The 13786-nt window shown below is 44.4% G+C and overlaps 1 protein-coding gene across 11 annotated transcripts in view; it reads right to left on the reverse strand.

The window, feature by feature from the left end:
- EPN3 (epsin 3) overlaps positions 1–13786 on the reverse strand; it is a 421892-nt gene that overhangs the window by 400140 nt on the left and 7966 nt on the right. Inside the window, exon 1 of one of the 11 annotated variants that reach the window (XM_078654448.1) lies at positions 8007–8499. The exons of 9 other annotated variants lie outside the window; for them this stretch is intronic. The gene's annotated coding sequence lies outside the window, so the exon portion shown is untranslated. Of the gene's footprint in view, positions 1–8006; positions 8500–13786 lie in introns of those variants that run through there. One more of the 11 variants, XM_078654443.1, reaches the window with a different exon arrangement.

Below are 13786 nucleotides of genomic sequence, written 5' to 3' on the forward strand. Positions count from 1 at the left end.
TCGGTGCCATCCGGATCTTGGCGCGTTGTATTGCCTTCGGCCTATTCGCACATCGGTCCGCTACTGACGCCGCCTCACGTGCCAACGTATTTTCTCCGCATTTTATACCCTATGCCGCATAACAGGTCATGTGACTTGTTTATAAAACTTTTCATTGGTTCATTTTACTTTTGGTTTCCTACTGATGGAAGGCTTGATCATATGACTTAAAAACAACACTTTTCATTGGATGAAAACTTTTTTTTTTTCCCCAAACGATGAAAGCCCCACCTTGTTTCTGGATGTTTCAGACTAAACTGGCGTCAGCATGAGAGCACCACCATCTCGTAGCTCCGTCGTGGTCATTCCGCGAGCAATCATGGCAGCCGCTCCCCACCAGAAGCCTGCAGGAGTCGGGGCCCCCAAAACTTTTGATGAATTCTCAAGGCGGAGGGGACGCTTTCGAGAATGGGGTCCAAGACCTAGCAGACAAGCGTCCGATTTCCAAGGTGTCCCAGGGCCATTTCAGTGGACCAGGCCCAAAAAGGAAAGAGCCTGCCGCCATTTTGAGAGTCCTGTGACAGCCGCCTATCGCTGCACCGCAAGAGTGGGCGCAACTCAGCTGAATTGCGGCTTTTGACACAGTGGACCAAAAACGGACGGAATGGCAACTGAAACGGTAAAGGGGCGCCCCACTACAACAGATGACACTCCACCTGGAGAGGCCCGTTCACGCCGCCTCCCCCGGGGCGCCCCACGCCGTTATTCGGAGCAGCATTGTAGGATACCAAAACCAGTGCGGCAACTTACTGGACATCACCTTGGTGCCATCGTTCTGCTGCCTTGGAACTATTCGCACAACAGTTTGCTACTGATGACCCACCCCCCGCGACGCCCCACGCCGTTATTTGCTGGGTGGCAACTTACTAGACATCACTTTCGTGTCATCTAGATTTCGGCGCGTTCTGCTGCCTTGGAACTATTCGCACAACAGTTTGCTACTGATGACCCACCCCCCGCGACGCCCCACGCCGGAAATCTGGACGTTGTGCTGCGTTGGGACTATTCGCACAGCCGACCGCTACTTCGTTGTTTTTCCCTAAAAATGTTTATATGTTATTACTATTTTTGTTTTCTTGTATATATTTATAAATTATTAAAGTTTTATAATCTTACTACTTTGTCGGAGTGCTATATATTTTTAATGTGACACATAATTGTAAAAACTTTGATGTACAAAGAGTCATCCCTGGAATCTTCCGCTTCACGCTCGGTCCCCTCCCCAATCACAATACAGGATGGTTTTCAGATAATAGCAACGCTTCTGCTGTGACGGATCTCATCGAGTGTGGGCCTTGATCTACTATAACTCCTTTGAAGAGGGGTGATTCTTTACAGCTGTGGCCATAAACTACATCTGCAGGGCTAGCTGATAGCCTAGGACCGGCCTGGACAATCGGACACAGAGGAAAAGGAGTGTCAGAGGGTGCGGTAGTGAATAGGGCGAAAGGGAGGTGTCGGGCGGGCACAGGGTGTGATTCTCAGGGAAGAGCAGCGCAGATGGGGGGAGGTTTATTACCCATGCATAAGACAGAGAGCGGGGGTGACCACTGCCTGGGTGAGATGCTTGCGAGGGTGGGGAGCCATGCTAAGGATCGACAGCGTGCACAGAGTGGGTCTGGTCAAGGCATCTAAAATGGCTGCCGTGCACGACAAAAGTGTGGCATTTGAAAAAAGACAAGATGGTGCAGACAATGTTTTTCAACACTTCCTGATTTCCTTCGAATCGAACGTTAACAGACGTTGGGGCATATTACCAAAGTTAAGCGATATTTATCCCTAACGATGCATTGCAAAGATTTTTTTACCGTCAGAAATTATCGCAGATAAACCTTGCTATTATCAAGGTTTATCGCAAATACGATAAAAAACTACCGCAATGCATTAATATCGCTGAAAACTCAGCGATATTCATGCATTACCGAGCTAATGCTCTTAGCCATGTTATCCACCTCCCATTGGATAACATGGCTAAGAACTGCTCAGGGCAGCTGTTACTTTTTGGAGATATTCGCGCTTATCTCGAATATTTCCATAAGTTGATAATAGGAGATAGCGATGTTAGCGACTGTTTCCAGTCGCTAACATCTTGGCATGCCCACTTTGCATGTCATTAGTGATAAATATCACTCACATGCAAAGTGGGGCCCAAGATGGTCGCTATCTCCTACTAGCCGTCGCTAACTGGTGTTAGCAACAGCTAGGTAATACAGATATAATTTTATCTCCGCGAAGCGGAGCGCTGTTACAGATATATATCTTGTTTTTGAACGTTAATTTCTCAAAATGCACTGAAGCACATATATTGAGACCTAGCAAAGGCACATCGGGCTACCAGTCCCTAATATTTTACCAAGTTTCGTGCAAATCCATTCAGCCGTTCGATTATTATTATTATTATTTTTTTTTTGCCCCGCGGGGCCCTTTTAAAACCTCCACATCAAACCTAGGGGGTCAGCGAGGATCTACTATGCCCCCTTATGGTCATTTGCCCCTTCGCTTTGGCCTCCTCTTGTCTCTCGATCCTACCGAGAGACAAGATGGCGGCCGCTACGTACTGTTTCGAATGTTTACAGACACCGGAGAGCCAATCAGCTTCGCTTCGCAAAGCTCCGTAACGCGAAAAGTACGCGAAGCGGTGCGCTGTTACAGATATATATCTTTTTTTGAACGTTAATTTCTCAAAATCCACTGAAGCACATATATTGAGACCTAGCAAAGGCACATCGGGCTACCAGTCCCTACAATTTTGCCAAGTTTCGTGCAAATCCATTCAGCCGTTCGATTATTATTATTATTTTTTTTTTTTGCCCCGCGGGGCCCTTTTAAAACCTCCACATCAAACCTAGGGGGTCAGCGAGGATCTACTATTCCCCCTTATGGTCATTTGCCCCTTCGCTTTGGCCTCCTCTTGTCTCTCGATCCTACCGAGAGACAAGATGGCGGCCGCTACGGACTGTTTGGAATGTTGACAGACGCCGGAGAACCAATCAGCTTCGCTTCACAAAGCTCCGTTGCGCGAAAAGTACGCGTCCTGGAGCGCTGCCCGGTCCGCTGTTACAGATATATATCTTTTTTTAAACGTTAATTTCTCAAAATCCACTGTAGCACATATATAGAGACCTACAAAAGGCACATCGGGCTACCAGTCCCTACAATTTTGCCAAGTTTCGTGCAAATCCATTCAGCCGTTCGGGCTAAAAGTGAGGCCAACCGCCCTATGGAAAACTCAATGTTAAAAACACGTTTTGGGACCCCCCTTTTTTCTCGACCCCCCCTGGACGAACCCCCCCCCCAATTTTCAGGGGCTGCTCAGAAACAAAATGTGCCATTTTCCTGAAAATTTCAGCCAATTCCGTCCACAAACGCCAAAGTTATTAGACATAGGATTTTTTCTCTATGGGTTTTTTGAAAATTCTAACTATATATACCTACTGGCGACCGCCAGTAGGTAATATACATATACATATATACACACACACACACACACACACACACATACATACACACATGCACACACATAGGTAAAGTGACTTCTGGCATAAACATTTAGAGGAAAGTCACTTTTCCACAATCTGAAGTTGTATTGTACAGTATTTTGTCGATAGAAAGAGGGATTACTGCAAAAACAACAATGATGGACAGAATGTGGATCAATGTCACACATTCACCCCAGTCAAAAGATCTGGGCCCAAATCCATCGTTTTTCCACTCCACACCACCCTGGGTTAGACAATGGAGATATGCAAATCAGCGCTGACCCTGTGCCCCATGGGAACAGTCCAGTCCGAACTACAAAAGCCATGTCCTTCCCAGAACGGAAACAAGCATCCGAGGACCGGCCCGGTTTCGAGGTAACACCTCTCATCAGCCCGGCTAGCTTGCTTCCAGTGGTGTGGAGTGCCTGGGACTCACGTCTGAGCATCCCCAGTACACTTAGAGCGGTTACTGCAAAAACAACAATGATGGACAGAATGTGGATCAATGTCACACATTCACCCCAGTCAAAAGATCTGGGCCCAAATCCATCGTTTTTCCACTCCACACCACCCTGGGTTAGACAATGGCGATATGCAAATCAGCGCTGACCCTGTGCCCCATGGGAACAGTCCAGTCCGAACTACAAAAGCCATGTCCTTCCCAGAACGGAAACAAGCATCCGAGGACCGGCCCGGTTTCGAGGTAACACCTCTCATCAGCCCGGCTAGCTTGCTTCCAGTGGTGTGGAGTGCCTGGGACTCACGTCTGAGCATCCCCAGTACACTTAGGCCGGTCCTCGGATGCTTGTTTCCGTTCTGGGAAGGACATGGCTTTTGTAGTTCGGACTGGACTGTTCCCATGGGGCACAGGGTCAGCGCTGATTTGCATATCGCCATTGTCTAACCCAGGGTGGTGTGGAGTGGAAAAACGATGGATTTGGGCCCAGATCTTTGGACTGGGGTGAATGTGTGACATTGATCCACATTCTGTCCATCACTGTTGCGTTTGCGATAGAAAGAGGGAGTCCAAAAGGGCTGGGGCAGATTCACACATGGAAAATGTGCTTCCCAAAATACTTACGACGACTATAGATCAGTGATTTAGGCACAAGACCAATTTGCTGGATTAAAAAATTTAAAATAAGTAGACGCGCTCACTACACACCCATCTGTGACATTTCCATCTATTAATCACTTGCATGTATATTAAGAAAAATAGTGCCTGCCCAAGGAAGTGTCCTAAGAGTAGTCTGGGGCAAGCAACACAACAGATGACCTACATCCACGAACAAGATCATTACAAAGTTGGTTTAGTGACTCACAAAACAGAAGCACACGAGTTCTACCGGTTTCCCTTGACAGTACAGTACTCCTGTTACACCTGGTTTAACAGGAATTGTATCTGAACCCATCAAATGAAACAATTGTGAGTTTTTAAAATGTACTCTTTTCATAAGGGGGACAGCGCAGATCTTGCCATATGCAAAAAGTTCACTTTGTTACTGTAATGATAAATCTAACTTTTTGTAGCTTTCCATTTGGCAAAGCGACATACCCATTTTTTCCTGAATTTACAAACACGAACTTTAAAAAAATAAGGAGAACGCGACCTCTTTTAGATAAATGCAATGAAAAAATCCACTCAGAGCATGTGTAAATTTACATCTCGCGAATTGCAGCACAATCCAATGACGAAATTATTTTATTCTATATATGTATAAAAACGAATTTATGTCTGTCTGTCTGTTTGTCCTTCATGCATTACTACACCATTCATCCAATCGCCATGAAACTTTGGGAAGTTGTTGAGTACACTCCCGCGAAAGTTTCTGGCATACATTTTTTTTTAAATATCGGCCCCCCAGGGCCCTCATAATCTTTCGAATACTGATAAACGTTTACAGTTTCCGGTGCGACTCGCTTTTGCAATGACCATCAACAAAGCACAAGGACAATCGCTGCAAGTGTGTGGACTAGATTTGGAGAATCCATGCTCATCACATGGACAACTGTATGTGGCCAGCTCACGCGTCGGAAAACCTTCTGGTTTATTCGTATACGCACCAGACGGAAAAACAAAAAATATTGTGTATCCACAAGCACTCGAATAAATAAATAGAATTAAAACGACACTTTGAAAGGTTTTCCATATTAAAATGAATAAGTTTCAATAAAAATGACACAATGTAATTGAATGTTATAACAAGTTTCCTTGAATTTTCTTTCTTCCGAGATCGCAGCAACGCGTGACGGGTAAGCTAGTTTTTTTTTATAAACTATATACCTTCATTTGACAACATGTGCAATGTGCTCGCATTACTCGGGGAAAGACATGCATACTGGCAAAAAATACTATATTATACAAATGAGTAAGATGTACACTGAGCAACATCCTCAATTTTTCTAAAACTTTTGTTAAATTCTTTTTGAAAAGTGTAGGAGATATCAAATGTTTCGCACCCTTGTGGTCAAACGTAAAATTATTTTTATAGTAGGGGAAAGCAAGGAATGTCATACCTCAGTCAGAGGGTCAACATGTTAAGGAGTTGAACTTGATATGAGTGAAGGAAAGGTCCGTCATTTTCTGGTGAGGTGCTGAGCAGACAAGACTAGATACCATACTGTTCAAATTTCGTATCTCTGGCTTCTATTGTTGGTTGCACAGATCATCTAATGAACTGGCTGCTGAAGAGATTCGACCTTGAAAGTACAACGTGTCCTGGTATCAAATTATTTTATTCTGGACAGGTTTTTTTTTACTTTCCTCGTTACAATCTCCCTGACAGTGTGCTCCATAGTCTAGATTTGTGTTAGAGCCTCTCCCAAACTCCTTAAGGCTGAAACACACAATTCGAGACCACTGAAGCGGCAAAAAAAAACACTCTAAAGACTGGACCTATCTAGTCAGCCAAGTGTCCCATCATACCTGTGTACTTTCAGATTGTTGAGGTTAGAGGAGGTAAAAGGCTTTGTTGAAAAAACTATGGCTGAATCTGTGGCATGAAGCTCTATCAGATGGCTGCACACTTGCGGCCCTACACCTGGCAACCAATGGCACGATCTTTAGCAGCACAATTAATCAGCCAACCAACTAAAAGGCAATTCTGACACCGGATGAGAGTTGAGATGCAAGACTGGAGAGAGTCTCCCACAGAAGAAATCATATGGAAAGCATACCAGATAGAGAGGAGGAGCGGCAGCTCAGTATCTCTCATAGGTGCTTCAGGGTTGGATCAGAGGAGTCCGGGGGGTGGAGTGATGTGCATTTGTCTTCTCGCTGGAGCATGGAAGACAGGCAGTGCCTATCCTTGGTGGCCACCCTATCTGATAGCACGCATATTCCATAGCGAGATATTTGGCATAATGGTGCACACCCATGTCCAAAAGGCTGGCCCTACTTGCCATACTGTGGAAAACCTTGGTCTTGTGAAGCCCACCTCTGGCAGAATTGTTGTCAGTCTTGGAATATTGTGGACATCTGTGGCATGGTTATGCTCACTCCTGGCACAATGGAACCATCTTTTCATCCTGTGTGTTCCATGTGCAATATGAAGCCCATACCTTTCATAATGATGCCCAAGAACACTACATTTATTGGCATGTTGTAGGGCATCCTTGCCATTAATACAACCGTCCTTGGCATAGGTTTCGTTGCTATGTACTGAATACAATGTACTGCATTTCTGATAGAACGGCTACTTAAACTAAAACGTTCATGTTTTGCGATGGCATATGTAAAAGTCAGTTTCTCAACACGTATTGGTAGTATGATTCACCCAAGAGGAAGTGATAGCTTGGCACACCATCTAAATATTAGTTTTGATGTACACCCTTTCTGAACATATGTCTTCAGAAGAAATTACATGGAAACTGTAGTCCGAATACCTTCAAAATATTCCAAGGTCAGAACTTCCTCCTCTGGGCGTCTCTAAAGGACTCTAATTGATCAGGGCATTTGGGACATGTATTTGTATCTACCATCAAAGTTCAGGAGCGGTCACTCTTATGACGTGCTCAGATATTTATCTAGTTATGAAAGCAGTGCCATAGACCAGGGTGGGTTGCCTGCCTAAAAGAACATACAAAAGCCTCAGAGGCCACTGAAGGGAGATGAGCAGGCAACGAAGGAGAATCAAACAAGTCCCCTTAAGTATGGAGGTGTCACTGAAAGAACCCAGGAAAAGTAACACGGAACAAGGCAGAGAACACTGATGGAACTCTACATAAAAACTCCAAGTAACCACAGAGATCTAAATTAAGGGGAAAGGGGGACTCGAAGGACAAGGGAGAGCACCCAATAACTAAGGCGCAAAGCACTCATAAGAGTGAGACAGCGTCAAAATGAGTGGCGTACAGAGCAGTGCATTATAGAAAGTAAACTCTATTGGAAACGAGCTATATAAGAAACATTTGAAGTGGCGGGCATAATTAGTATGTATGTTGGGAAAGGCACATTTTCACTTCAAGAGGTATATTGACTCTACTCACCTGTGGGTCTGTATACTGTTACTCACTGCTACTCGTTTTATCCACCTTGAAAGGTTGAATGGCTGACTGGACTCCCTGACATTCGAACCTGTAGCCACGAGTCAAACACAGATCCCTTTAGTGCATGCATTAGGTCCCTGACTCATCAGACGACCAGCCCTTCCCACCCCCCTCGCACTCTGCACGCAGCAGCAAATCTCACTACAGTGGTTGTGTGGCAGTATTCTATCCCCAGTACAGAGGTTGGAGTCGAGTGCACTGAAGGAGTCAGACAAAGCGGACAATGAAGGATTATACCAATCCTCACAATTGGCACTCAATTTACGTTGGAAACCAGGGGCCATGGTGCCCCAGAGCAGGACACTGGGTGTACTGAGGGGCTAGTAATGCGGAGCCGGAGACGTGAAGGTAAGGCGGAGCCGGGGAAGATTGCATTTGGAGCAGGAATAGGTGGTGCAGAGGGCCCGGGCATGGGGCAGAAGCAGCATGAGAGAGTGTTAGGGGTGGGGGCGTGTCAAGTGCCAGCGCCATTCAAAGCAGCGAACTGCACGGAACTCAATATCTTCCAGGATAAAGGCAACGTGACACCGGAGCCGCTCGATAAGGCGCCGCCTGGTATGGAATTACTGCAGTGACCTTGGGAGGGAACCTGCAGGTGGAGAAGGGCGCAGAGAGACCGGCTCTGCAATGGGCTGGCACCGTGAGCCGATACTTGAGACGGGTGCGCCGCACAGCCAGGGGCAAGTGAGGGAGGGCGGACGGCGGGGAGAGGTGGGTGTACACAGGAATGCTCCGGTGTCCGTCACCTGGAAAGACTATATTACAGAGTAAGACTATGCCCAGCAGCGATATGAACACGGCTGCAATGCTGCGCCACAGGACACAGCCTTAAAAGCTGCAAGTACACACAGAAGGATATGCGTCGAGGGCGTTCTTCGGACGATCTACCAAAAAACCTTAACAGTCACAAGTTCTTTGACAACCAGCGTAAGGTGGAACCACTCTACATGCCGTTAAACGTACAGCTTAGCGACGACCCTGAAAAAGATTTAGGTCGAAACTAAGTCGCATAAATTACTTCCAGGCTCGCCGGTTCTCCAAATACACCAGAAAAATGTGGCATTTCGACCGTCTTCTTAGTAAAAATTCTAGACACGCTAGCAGTGGGACGTACGGTAATTAATGTCACACAAGTTTATGTTGGAAATTGTGAAGGCGGGTTTGACATAACGCCTTTCCTCAAGTAGCTCTAAACGTGCACCCAATCTGGTACGTCGTGTTTGTCCTTGTGCAATACGCAGCGCGCTAGGATTTTACTATGCTTCCACATGCGCTCTATCGCATGCATGTCGTTAATGACAGCGACAGATTAAACCGCGTTTACTTGTCCCTGAAGATACGCAACTCTGAACAACTGAGACGAGCACATCTCTAGCCCAAATCTGCCAGGCTCTTAAAAGCCGAGCAAGAATATTAACTTCCCAAAATACGCAGTAATCAGAAACACCGGAATGAAAAATAAGTTTCCACTCAGGATCTTGTAATAGATAGGTTACAATAAGAACTGTGTGAGAATAGCTACACCGACGAGGAAACAATACGGTATTCATTCGAATGTAGCACAGTTCCAAGCCCAGCCACATACACGCGTCTACATCCCCCCTGCAAACTCCTAAGAACGAACAAACTGAAGCCATCGAACCACCACGATACAGAAGGCGATTCATCCGAGTTGTACCTTCATTGGCGCACACGTGTACCACTTCTGTGCGCCACCTCCCACTCATAAAAGATGACAGGAAGAAGCATCAGGACTGGAGTCCAACTGCCAAGACATCGCAGGGCGCACCAGCAATCGATATGATTAAACAAGTGTTCAGCCAACCCACCCAATACAAATTATGTTTCTGGATTTGCTACGGGTGCGGCCCCAATGTCTATAAACTAACTAGGCACGTATGCTGTAAATCGCTAGAAAGAAAGACTGATTAAAGATTTACATGCTCTTTCAAACACCTTAGAATAATGTGCTTTCCACTGACTAGTTCCATGCCTTGCCTAAAGCCAAATAAACTGGAACTATCTAGTGATATATGAATATGATATGTACAGGATAGAACCCCAGACCAGCACTGCACTCTAATGCGTTTTGACTAAGTCCAAGTCCATTACAGTCAAGGTAAGCGGTTATCTGATCTCCGGAAGATAAAAATATGCCATTTGGCATGGAACTTTTTTTACTCTAGTCGTGAAGGCAACACCCCACAGTATGTCTGTCTTGGTAGCAGTTTATCAATAACGATTTCTATTTTATTTGAAAGATAACTACACATGCACTTATTTTTAGGACCTCCCCCCTCACAGTACACAGTTAAAAGATTGACCTGTGTACTTTTAACCCTTTCACTACAGTACAGAAGGTTTGTTTGCACAAAGTGTATAAGCATGCTCTTAAAGCAGATGGGGTTAACTTGCCTGATGAGGTCCGCAAGCTTTGTGACCTCAAGGCAAGTTTTAAAAATATCCTCAGCCAGAGTTGGGTGCATATGCTTCAGAAGCTAAAGACTTGAACATTCAGAAGCTTTCTTAAAGGTCATTTGGTAAGATTATTTCCACGTGAACCTTTGACTGCCTGGGAGAGTCCTGCATTTGGAAATACAGTTTCTTCTGCTAAGGCCTAGAAATATACCAAGGGACACAGCAGCATGAAGAGACATAGTAGCACAAATCAAGTAGCCTAATTTCACACACTGGGCGGAGTTGTTCCGTTTCAGACACCCGGAGTGCATCCAAAGTGAAGAAAGCAAAATCAATGGACCACCACTGATAGAGTGTCCCAAGGCTCAATGTTGCTGCCCGACACAAAAAGTATCACTTTTCAAACGTGTTTGAAGTTTTAGGGACAGCCATGCCTCTGACAACGAATAACAAGAAGGGAGATGGTTACTAACGAACGTGTACTAAACAGGTAATACCATCAACTGATTGGATTGCTTTTAGAGGACACGTGGGGTAGCAGAATGTATCAAAGTAAGGGAACATCAAGATTCTGATTAAACAGTACTAGGAAAATAACATGGTGCAGACAGGTGGTATAGAGGACAGCTACAAAGATGAACTTAATGGTTTCCTCCAATTTCAGACGTTCTGAAAACCTAAATGTTTCCAGAAGCACAAAGTAAGCAAACTAAGAGTCAGGGTCCCAAGCCTAATCTTTTCAGGATCACTTTTCATATCCACTGGGTGGTCTCTGGAATGTCACAGGAGTATCCATTCACCACCATATTGATGAAACCCCACTCTTTCACAAGTTAGTGATGACTGTTTGAAAGCTTTCATGAACCTTTAATATTGAATTATAACGCGTTGCTCATCACTCCCCACTTGCTTCTGTCCGTGACAAGCTCTCTCTTCTGTGAAGCAAAGGAACTCAATTTCAGCTACCATCTTCAGTCAAGTCAAAGCATATTTCTGGACTCCTTATTCAAACTCAAAGCACACACACTATCCACAAATAATGCATTTCCATCTACATATCAGCAACCCCTTTATTTCCACCACAGATTTCTGTTCATTAGGTTGAACTAAGATTACCTTAAAACCCAACTATGGAGATTCCTTCCTGATGAGTAAGAAAGTGCTTGCCTTCTCAGTCCAAGGCAATTAGTCAGTCTTCATCTAACCCTATTGAATGAAGACATTCAATAACTCACAAAATCTTGATTACGAGTAATTTAACTACTGAGAAAACCAACATCTGTGAAAATTCCTGAAGATGTAGGTGCATTTTGAGACAATTTTAATGTGGGGTGTGTAATCGCAAACAGCAAGTGAAAATAGAAAGGGTTAGCAGCATTCTTATCGTTTAGTGAGATGTTCTTGTTGCCATTTTAAACTTAACATGTTTGTCAGTTTTTGCTACTTATCTGAATTCTAAAGAATAATATCATCATTTCTAGCCGATAACATTCAGTTACGTATATAGCTTATTTCCAATCTATGTGCAGCTTATTAGATTCACATTTCTATTTTTAGACGTGTTGATGACTGGATTCACCTAAGTATGAAAAACGAATGTATGTACTATACAACTGAAAAGAACTGTCAGGGCTATGAAGAGAGGCCTTGTGATCAGCCACCAGAGAAGCAAACTGTTTAACTAAATTAATGAATATGAAAATAGCTGTGGGCGGGGGTAAGGGGGGGAGGAGTGGTAAGGGGTGGTAAAAGGTTTTTAAAGTCCCTTCTACGCGTCACATTCTTAGAGTAGGAAAAACAACCAAGTCCGATGAAGCTCACTTGTGCTGCACCTATGCATTAATGGGCAGTGTAAATGCATCTGATCTCAGCAAGTAGAGCAGCTGTCAAGTGGTAAGAGAATATCAGCACTTCCTCTTTACCCTGGAAAAGTACTTATGCTTGGTGTGGAGAAAGCCTTTTAGGGTGCAAGAGCGCAGTATAGAAGTTTTGACTACATTCAGGATTCAAAGAAGTGCTCCACCCTGCCAGAAGCGCCTCAAATATTAAAGTAAACGGGCAGCGCGATTCAATAATTATGAGTCAACCATACATTAGGAAATGGGTGTTCTCTACACAATACCAAATTACCTTGATATCTGGTTACACCACATGAGCCGCCAAGCAGGACATAAGACCTCGTGTAACCTCGTTTCCGAGGCACAGTATTCCAATGCCAAGATGTATTGTTTCTGATGGCGGTTCTTTCTACATTTGTAACATGTCTAGAGATCGAGAAACAGGTGTACACCTTATCCATATGAAGTACGAGGACGGCAGCTTGCACGTCAAATCACACTGGCAGTACTTTGAATTCGGAGTAGGTTTGGTAGACAAAAACTCTATATCGTCAGCAGATGAGTAAGAGCTCTTAAAAATACCTATTGAATTATATGAAATAAACGCTATGATTCATATGTGTCTGTGGTGTAAGCAGAGCTGAGACGGAAACGTTGCAAATCATAAAAAGCTGTACAAGCTACTGAATATCGGACGTTCAACATTTCGCTATAATCGAGTGAACATTTAGAAACAGAAATACAGTGTACCTGGTGGGATTATAATAACTCTCTTTTTTTACATACGAAACAATCAACCCAAATCCTATATTATTCTAATTGCAATGTATTTCATCTTATCAATAGAGGTCCCCGTCACAGGTGAGCAAGAATCGTTCATGGTGTGCCAGGTTGAATGCACCTAAGTGGTCGGTCACACCTAAGTGGTGAGTTACCAGGAAGCAGGTAGGGTTGGATTTTAGTATATGTAAGGTTTGAATGTGATTGATCAGAACGCTAAAAGGGAGAGCTGGATATCTTGCTTAATAGAATGCTGTGTTGAGTGAAATTAGTCAAACAGAAGATTTGTAGAGGAGAGGATTTGTGCACAGACTATATGCGTCCCTTCACTTTGGAAGAATGTTTCCCACGCACTCCCTTACCCCTCTACCGCCTTTGCCGGGGCAGACTTCGTGCCTTACAAATGTTGGGCTAAGTGACACTCTTCATACTTGAGTCAGTGGTATGTGCCATTGGGAACAGTCTTTGCAGAACGACCCGAGTGGCCTCGGGCAATGTAGTAAACATGGTGCCCAGAAGGAGAGAACAGCAAACCGAGTTCATGTATTTGGACATTCTCACTTTAATCTAAGGTGGTTTCAATATATAGAAATGAGCCAAATTCCTGACTTGCATTTAATTGGTCTCTAATGGGGTAGCCGAGTTTTCATTTTAGAGAGAGCACCCATAGTAAGGGTAATCCAC

Source organism: Lissotriton helveticus, chromosome 7 (genome assembly GCF_964261635.1).
Source record: "Lissotriton helveticus chromosome 7, aLisHel1.1, whole genome shotgun sequence".
In the NCBI taxonomy this organism is placed as follows: Eukaryota; Metazoa; Chordata; class Amphibia; order Caudata; family Salamandridae; genus Lissotriton; species Lissotriton helveticus.